This window comes from Triturus cristatus, chromosome 5_1 (assembly GCF_964204655.1).
Source record: "Triturus cristatus chromosome 5_1, aTriCri1.1, whole genome shotgun sequence".
Classification (NCBI taxonomy): Eukaryota; Metazoa; Chordata; class Amphibia; order Caudata; family Salamandridae; genus Triturus; species Triturus cristatus.
This window is the reverse complement of record NC_140587.1, coordinates 690,273,300-690,283,109: the sequence shown is the minus strand read 5'-3', so window position 1 is coordinate 690,283,109 and position 9,810 is coordinate 690,273,300.

The following is a 9,810-nucleotide window of genomic DNA, read 5'->3' as shown; positions in this document are numbered from 1 at the left end:
CCAGCCGTGAGGGAGTGGCTGTGACATAATGACAACTAGACCTGTGACCAGCAGATCACTACAATGAAAATCTGGGCCATGTAGCATTGTTGTCCTTTCCTGTAAGCGTAAGCAGAGTGGGCTGGCCCGGCGTATGCCAGTCCTGCGTGAGGCTGTGAAAAATGACTCCGGAGCTATGGGTGTGGCTCTATCATGAGCAGTATGAGGAATCAACCGATGCCCCATGCGGGTGTTCTTGTTGTAGTGCTGCTGTCACCCAGGTCGCAAGCGTCAATGTGTCACTCTGTGAGCCAAGTCCCACAACATGGCCAACATGGAAGGTACGGGGAATCACTGACTCTACATTCATCCAAAGTTCCGCACAAGAAAGATGGTGGAAATTACACATTTGTGTGGATCTGAATGTTTATTGCACATTCAGTGGAGTATTGCAGCTGTAGAAATACAGGGCCATGCAAAGTCCAAATTTCAGTTTTTGGGACATTGAGGGCAGCCAATTAGAGACACGCTCGTTGTTGGAGTTAGGCTGCGCCAACATATGTACTTATACAATCACTCTGCCAATCCCCACGCACTTATAAATTCACTATACACTCTCCTTGCAGTACTCTAATCATTCATCCAGTCTCTACGTACGTACTTGTACAATGATTGAGACAAAGTTACATAACCAAAGTTTCCTCCCACTGTCAAAGGGAAGTTGGTTGCATATGCTGTCCAGAGCACAATGTCATGTGGTAGGGCACAGGGGCAGCATGTTGCATACATAATGAACACACGGACACAGATAGATAGTGGAACTGGGTACGGGCACGTGCGCACAACTCTTTTTTATTACCAGGGTCACATGTCCAGTGACGTCTGTACTGGATGCGTGTGGGGTGAGTGGAAGCCAGCCCTCCGGGAATTGTTGTTGCTGGCAACAAGTACAACAGTAATCATTGGCTCAGACACAGAGATTCAATCATAAACGGTCAATGATTTGTACTGCACTAACGTAGGGGCACCAGATGTGAAATAATACACAAAAGATTCTATCGTAAAGGGTCAATGACTTGTGGTACACTGAGGAAGGGGCACCAGATGTGAAATTAAACACAAAATATTGTATCATAAAGGGTCCATGAGTTGTGCTGCACTGAGATAGGGGAATTAGAAACATTCAGCGTGTGTGCAGCCAGCGATGATGCGTGTCCCGGGCGGGCCGCATTGGGAGCAATGTCTCTTGCCTACTGGACTGCGTCATCTGCAATTGCGACTCGATGTGAATTGTGAGCCCTGCAGTCCGCAATGTAGATGGAAGGCAGTAGTCAGCACAGACATTGAGGAATGCTTTTTGTCACTTCTTCTTGACAAAATCCGAGGATATAGAGTACAATTCTGTCTGCAATTAATAAATCATGTCTCAATGTAAATTGTGAGCTCTGCTGACCGCAGTGTAGGTAACAAAAGTTGAAATATGTATGGAATACATTGTTGAAATGTTTAGGTTTCGGGGACGTTATAGTTAGTTGCCTACTGGACTCTGAAATTAATGAATCAATACTGAATTTGAACTGTGAGCTCTGCTTGCCACAGTGTAGACTGCCATTCAGTGTTCCTTTGGACTTGCAAGATGAATTTGGTGATTGTACTAAAGCTATAATTGATATACAAAAAGTTCTTGAAGCAAGGATAATAAAAGGATATTATTTAGGTTTTGAAGACATTGTAATTAGTTGCCTCATGGACTCTGTAATTAATTAATAAAGACTCAATTTTAATTGTGAGCCCTGCTGACCTCAGTGTAGGCCAGAGGCAGCGGTCAGCAAGGGCCCACAGCCACGTGGCGTTCAGTTGAGCTTCACAGTTATTGGCAATTCAACGTGTGTGCAGCCAGCGATGATAAGTGGTGCACTGAGTTAGTGCACCTGAAGCAACCAGCATGTGTGGAGCCAGCGATGATGCGTGGTTCGGGCGGGCCGCACTGGTAGCAATATCTTTTGTCTAATGAATTCTACCATAATAAGGCTACGTGGTGATGACTTGTGGTGCAGTGAGTTAATGGCACCTGAAGCTCTCAGGTTAGGTGCACCCTGCGATGATGCGTGGTCCAGGCGGGCCGCACTGGTAGCAATGTCTTTTGTCTAATGAATTCTGCCTCAGTAAATCCATGTGGCGATGACTTGTGGTGCACTGAGTTAGTGGTACCTCTGGCGCTCAGCATGTACGCAGCCTGCGATGATGCGTGGTCCGGGCGGCCCGCAGTGGGAGCAATGTGTTTTGCCTACTGGACTGCATCATCTGCAATCGCGACTCCATCTGAATTGTGAGTCCTGCTGTTCGCCATGTAGATCGAAGGCAGTAGTGTGTACAGACGTAACTCTGCGGTGCTGTGCCACTGGGTTTGCAGGGGGGCATGTCGAGGAGGCCTGCGGTCATGGTGGCAGCCACGTGGCAGTGTGAGGGCCGCTGCTCAGGCAGATGCATTGGCCTTCACACAAGTGAACCACGCCCAGAGCTCCAGCCTATTTATTCACACTTCTACGCTGGAGTGGTGTACGTTGGACCAGCCCACTGCGCTTCTGCTTACAGGGGACGACGACAGAGGTACATGACCGAAATCTTCCCCACTGTCTAAGGTAAGATGGTTGCGTCCACTGTCCACAGCACTACAAGCACCAGCATTATATGTACACATGGAGAGGTTTGTGTTCTGCATAGTGAGGTCTGTCTAGCACATCACCGCTACCCTTGGCATTGTGTGCATTATTATTGGTGGGTGACTTGCGTCCTTCACACATGTTTGGTTGCCACATCTCGCAACATTCAACTATTGTGTGGCTGAGGAGCCATGCCGTTTTTGGAAGGTTTGCTGTCCTGTTGTGCGCTGCCTCAGTGGTAGTACGGGGGGTGGTCCGAGGGGGAGGTCCTGAGGGTGGTGGCAGTGGGTTTTGTGGCCTTCTTGGGTGTTGGAGGTGCATGATCAGTAGCTCTATGACATGAGTTGGTCTTCAGATGTGATTCTGGGCTGGGCTCCCTTGCAGACTGTAGGTAGTCGTCCTACTTTACACCACTAAAAGGCACATGTTACACTGCTACTGGTAACGGAGCTATTCGCCTGTTTTATTATTATTATTAGCGTTAGTTGTTGCTCTCATTTGTGGTGATTTTTTTTGCGGAAGCTATTGCTGGAAAACTGGCGATATCAGCTGTCTTCACCAGGTTGAGAATGGAATGATAATTTAAAATCACTGAAAAAAACAAAGATTTTTGGAGCTGGGACAAGATGGCGGACTGAAGACGCCACTGAGCGGCAGCGCTGCAAGATGCTCCCTCTCCCTCCCTCACTCTGTTCTATGCCGTATTAGAACTACCGGAGAAAACCTAAGGATTATCTGAGAAAAGAGCTGAATTGGTGTAAGCAAGAGAAAAAACCTACCCGCCACTTCTTTTTTCGTCTGCTGAATCCACTCTCGAACGAACATCGGATGCTGCGGTTCTTGCTGGGTCGCTGCAGGCGGAGGCTTCTCTTCATTCGACCAAGGATCACTCTCGGGATTGCTGGAGCCATGGCCGTGCAGGACTCTTTACTTGATTGCTCTGGCCTTGGACCTGCTGTGTCCTCCGCTTTCGGCTCTGCGCACGACTTCTGCTTCGGGTCAGGGAAAGAGACACGGCTGACTTCAGTTACTTGTGCCATGGCCCCTAAGAACGCTCACAGATCGGCTCGGACCGGGAGAGGTCCCATTGCCGAAAGCACAGCTTCCAGGGGAAATATTGTTGCTGCTACGACTCCGGCTCCCTTGGCAGATACTCCGGCGGTCTCGGAGGCTTCAGCTGAACACGCGGGAAAAATTGAGAAAACAGCTGCGATTCCCGGTAAGCAGATTACTCAAGTCTCATCATCTCCAGTAGATATTCAAGGCAACTCAGGCTCTGCATCTACTTCTGGGAGCAATAATAATATTTCTGTTAGCCCCCTAATGCCCTTCTCGCCTCTTCTGCCTTTGATGCCTAATGATGCTCTGTCTCCAATTTTGTCTTTAACCGGCATTGGTATTGGATGTGGGCAAAATATAAATCAGCAAACGGATAATCACCGAGCTAACGGGAATGAAACAAACTCTAATGTATTTAATAAGAGTCGGTCAGAGATTCCTATATTGGTTGGGCAGGAGAAACTCATGGCTGACATGGATGACACTTTGAAATCACCTGTAGGCGTACAAGGGGCTAGTCAGATATATGCATCTACTGAGAGGAGCCCGGGTACACTGATATCACCCACTACGGGGGCTCAAATTATATTAACTGAAGACGAAATTAATCATCAGGAGATTGCGGAGACTGAGGATTGTTTGGTCGATGAGGATGCGGATTCTGCTGAAGAAAGAGAAGAGGAGACGCTTATGTCTCCCACACGACACTCTGGCCTCAAAAAGGGGACATCAAAAGCGAAATATAAAATAAAGAAAGGGAAAACTATTAATACTTCTGCTTTGTCCGCTCAGAGCTCAGTCCTCAAAACACGGGGCAAAGTTATCTCGGATGAAAGTCCCCTACGAAGGTGGATACAGGCTAAAGGTGGGGTTAAAACTATGGCCCTACGTCTTTCAGGTACCAACCTGGTTGAAGCGGAAGCATATTTAAAGGAGGGCTCTGTTATGGCCGGAGATAAAACAATACCACTTGCTTCGACTGCTGCATCTGCATCTGCTTCAGGCATTTTACTTGCTGACTCTCATGCCTCTATGGCTTCCACTGCAGTAACTGCAACTATTGATACGGATTCTCAACAATTACCTTCAACTCCTGCAGGTACTTCAAGTGCCTCAAGTGTTCTGCTTCCCCAAGACCATACTGGGAATAAGGAGTGCAACCTCTCTTCCTTTGATCAGATTCTAAAGATTCTGACCGATCATAGAAACGAAGCGCAGCAACATTTCTTACAGCTTAGAGAGGACAATTGTCAACTACAGAGGTCTTTAGAAGAAGCTACTAACAAGTTTGGAATAATTACTCAGGAAATGGCGGAGCTACAGCAAAGGGTTGCAGGCATTGAGGAATCATCTGTCCGGGCTAAGACTTTAACTAGCCAACACGACATGCAGATAACTACCCTTCAAAACAAGCTTGAAGATATGGAAAATCGCCAAAGAAGGCAAAATCTCCGACTTTTTGGCATTGTGGAAGGCTCAGAAGGATCTGACCCACGGGCCTATATAGTGAACCTGTTACAAAGAGCTTTCCCTGATTTATCAGATAGGGATTGGGTCTCCCAATTACAAAGGGTCCATAGACTTCCTCTGGCTCAGAGAAATAAGGAGAATAAATTTCCACGGCCTTTTTTGATCTATTTTGGCAATTATTTACTAAGGCAGGCGGTTTCCTCTAAAGCCAAGCCTCACTCCCCTATCAAGGTCGACAATGTTACGTTCTTTGTCAGATCTGACTTGAGCAAAGCTACTATGGAGAAACGGTGGAAGCTACGACAGTTTATCGACCCTTTCAAATCTCTGGGTGGGCAGGTATTCCTGCAGGAACCTGCTCGTTTAAAAGTCATAAAGGGAGGCCATACATATACTTTTACTGATGTTAGGGAAGCCGAGATAGCACTAACGAAATTTGGTTAAGATTCTGCTCCTTTTGTGGTACTATTTGCTTTAATAGAATGGTTGTTATATTTAGCAATCCCGCACTGGGAAATGTGTTTATAAGAGCTGGGTTATCAATATGGAATTCATTATGTGATGTTTCTCAAGTTCTCTTTTATTTTATTTTTATTTTAGGAGTGGGGGGGTTAGAGGGGTTAGAGGGAGCTATCCGATGCTGCCCCTCAACTAGGCTACCAAACAACGGCAGCATGCAACAAGGGGGTGCTCTCCCCCGGGTGGTCTGGGGGAAGGTCCCGGCTGGGGGGGGTCTGGAGGAGGGGTTCACAGGTGGTTGTAAATAATGCTAAAAATGACAACACAATAACAACACTTACTGAAATAATAAAAAAAAAGAAAAAGCTGATATATATAGAGGTTATCATCAGAATTGCTGACTTTCTAACACTCTTTAAATGTCTCAACTCAGCTGCCTAGTTTGGAATGTCGCTGGCCTTAACTGTAAGAATAAGAGACGATTAGTACAGGAAGAGCTTAAACTGTACAATCCCCACTTAGTTTTACTCACTGAGACACATATTTCTTATAAAGATAGGAATCTGTTAAGGCTATCAGGGTATGAGGTTATTGCATGTACAACCCTAAAACGCTACTATTAGAGGGGTTGCCATTCTAAAACAAAGACATTTGAAACTAAACATTATTAAAACAGCCGTAGATAAAAGGGGTCGTTGGATAATTATTCAAGGTGATTGGGAAAATTGCAAATATGTTATATGTTGTGTATATGGTTCTAATGTTGACGACCCTTATATTTTTGATTGGTTAAATATTGAACTATTGGAATGGGAAGGAGAACTCTTAATCGGAGGTGATTTTAATTGTATAATCGATTATGCTATAGATACTACCAAACATTGTGGTTTTCAACGCATGCGGAAGACACGCGTGGCTATTTTAGAACTAGGTCGGATACATAACCTAAAAGATGGTTGGCGAACACTCCATCCTAAAATACCAGGCTATACGTACTATTCCGCACCTCATAATTTGTGTTCTCGGATAGACATGATCTGGGCTTCTGATAAGATTTTAGAATCTAGTACGATCGATATTTGCCCAAGACTCACTTCAGATCATAATCCCATTCTTTTTACTTTCCGTGCAATTCCAAGGAAACAAGATAAAAGATGATTCTCTTTCCCGAGATATCTTCTCTCAGATTCGGAATTCATTTTACAACTTAAGAATCATATTACTGAATTTATTGATATCAACCTTCATTCCACCTCTCTAATTTATGTATGGGATGCCTGCAAGGCCAGCATAAGGGGATTTACTCAACAATTTATCTTTACACAAAATTCCAAATCTCGTAAAGAAAATAAGACCATTACTACTAAAATCTTGTCGCTTGAACATCAACTAGCTGACGCTTTTATACAAGGTACCTCAGATTGGGATAAACTAAGACTAGAGCTAATCAGTCTTAGATCTGCCACCAAAAACGTCCTTAGAGAACGAGCCTCTGCAAAATTACATAAATTTAAAATTTCTCAATATGAGAGTGGCAATAAAATTGGTAAGATCCTGGCTTACAGAATTGCGGATGACAAAGCCAACACTATAATCAAATTGTCAGGACCAGTAGACCATACGCAACAGCGATCCCCAAGCGAAATAAAGTAAGATCAGAATCTAAGACGGCCGCCGCTGTTGGAACGCTTGAGCAGCAGGTTAGCACTCTAGCGTTCCATGACAATCAGTAGGATCCAGGTGTCAGCCCGGTGAAGAGGCGCACTTCACCGGAGTCATGAGGAGAGAAAGTCATCTGTTATGTGCCGCGCGCTTGTGAGGAGAGAATTTCGTCAAGTAGTAAGGAGTCGAGTTCCAGGTTCCTGAACGTTCAGTAAGACTGTTCCGTTGCTCAGCACGGAATTATTTTTGAAGAGTTGTTTCCTCAAGAACTTGTGAGAGAAGGAAGCAAACGCATTCCCTCTTTTTCCTTGAATCGTTGTTTTTGGGCACGAATGCATATCAAACAACAGAAGTGAAGTATCCTGAGGAGAATGTTCAGAGACAATAAATATTTATAGCGTCACAGGAGAAATTCCAGTAGTATCGGTCAGAGAAGTGAGCCCGGCTTACTACCTCAACGGAGAGCTCAAAATTGTACAGATAGCTTACCTCAGAGTAGAGCATCAAAATAGGACAGTGCACAGAACCTGGTCCTTGTGGGGAGATCTCTCTCGAGTGTAGCAGTAAGGGGTACACCCAAGAATATCCTTTTTAGGAAGCATTACTGAAGTACAGACTAATGACAGATCAGACACAAGGAAAAGGAAAACAAGGTAGCAGTACTCAGGAAGTTAGAAGAAGAAGTACTCACCAATCCAGAATCCAGTTGAGGCACCTTCAGGGGTATCTTGGGTAAGCGAACCTATAGGAGGGAAAAATAAATAAGGAATCAATGAGATAAGTAGAGATAGAGTAAACAATTCTAAGAAGGAACTTTTGTCATTACAGTCACTTCACACCAAGATAACTCCACCCCCACACCACAGAAGAGGAGATCGGTCACTAAAGTCAGGGTGGGTATTAGAGAGGAAAGGTCACTCAGAGCATAGTAGAGTAGAGTGTAAAAATAGAGTGCTTACTAATGAAATACTTCTTTTACAGTATACACACAACTGTCACCGCAGTGGAAGATAGAAAGTGCGACAACACTCAAGAAAGAAAAAGTCGTAGTGACTGTCTCTTCTCTGTCCCATCCCCTTTCCCCCCCCCTGGGTTTCTTGGGCCTACTCGTATCTAAAGGCGCGTGGTCCAGAGAGCTGGGAAGGGGCATTGGGAACAGCGACATTCTGCTCCCGAGCGATTCAGACGAGCACTGGCCCTGACAGAGTGAAGTGCCCACGTGTTTATTCGCTCTTGAGCAGAATGGCTGAAGGACTGGATTTGAAGAAATTAGGAGAAGTCTTAGAAGGAATCCAAAGAGAATTAATTTCCGTTAGAGAAGAGAATAGGGAACTGAGAAAGGAAACCACAGATTTAAACTTAAAAATGAGTAGTTTAGTCTCTGATTCAAGTTTTAGGTACCCAGTTAATCCAGAAGGAACTTCCAGTGAGTCTTCAGTCACTCAGCCCAAGTTAACGACACAAGTAATTCATTCCTTGTCACCTGTAATTCCTTTGGCGCCCCCAGAACGTTTTAGTGGTGATCCGCAAAAGGCCCAGGTGTTTTTCACCCAATGCACACTACACTTTATGTGTCGTCCGGCCTTATTCCCTGATGCGCAGTCTAGAGTGGCATTCATATTGTCGTACCTAAGTGGAGATGCGGCGTCGTGGTCAATGCCTCTGGTCACCAGTAACGCTCAATTATTATATGATTTGGATGAATTCAAGAAGGAATTCCTTCGTATTTTCGACAGAAGAAGAGTCTCCCAGGCCACAGACAATGAATTATTGGAAATAAAACAGGGGAGCAGAGATCTAGTAGCTTACTTGGCTCAGTTCAATAAGTTAGTGGTAGAAACCGAATGGCCAGAGAACAAAAGAGCTGCAGTGTTTTATCGAGGCTTAAAGGACGAGTTGAAGGACGCATTAGCACAAGTACCCAATCGACCCACGGAGATATCAGCACTGATCGATCTAGTCTTAGAGATTGACTTCCATCAAGGAGAGAGAAGAGGAGAAAGGAAGCGAGATTATCGTCCAAGTGTGGCTCGGTTTGATCGAGTGAGAACCGAAGGCAGCAAGGAAGTCGACCTTGTCCGTGGGGGTGAACCCATGCAGATTGGGACGATTCGAGGTCCGCTTTCCAAAGAGGAAAAAGAAAAAAGGAGGTTGAACAAGCAATGCCTATATTGTGGAGGAACTGGGCATTTTGTTCGAGACTGTCAGAAGAAGCCCAAGCAGAAGCCGTCGGGAAACGCCTTGCACCACCAGTAAGTGGAGTTGGACTGGTGGTTGCGGATGAAGAAACAGCTCCAGATGCTCATACCCTGGCGAATACCTTGCAGTCTGCGGCTCCGCATTGGACCTTAATGATGACGCTGCGTTACAGGGAACAAATATTAAGGCGAGTCACAGTAATGTTAGATTCGGGAGCAACAGGCAATTTCTGTGATATAAAATTCGCAGAAAAAATAGTGTTAAAGGCAATCAAGAAGGAAAGAAGTGAGGCGGTTCGAGCAGTAGACGGCACAAATCT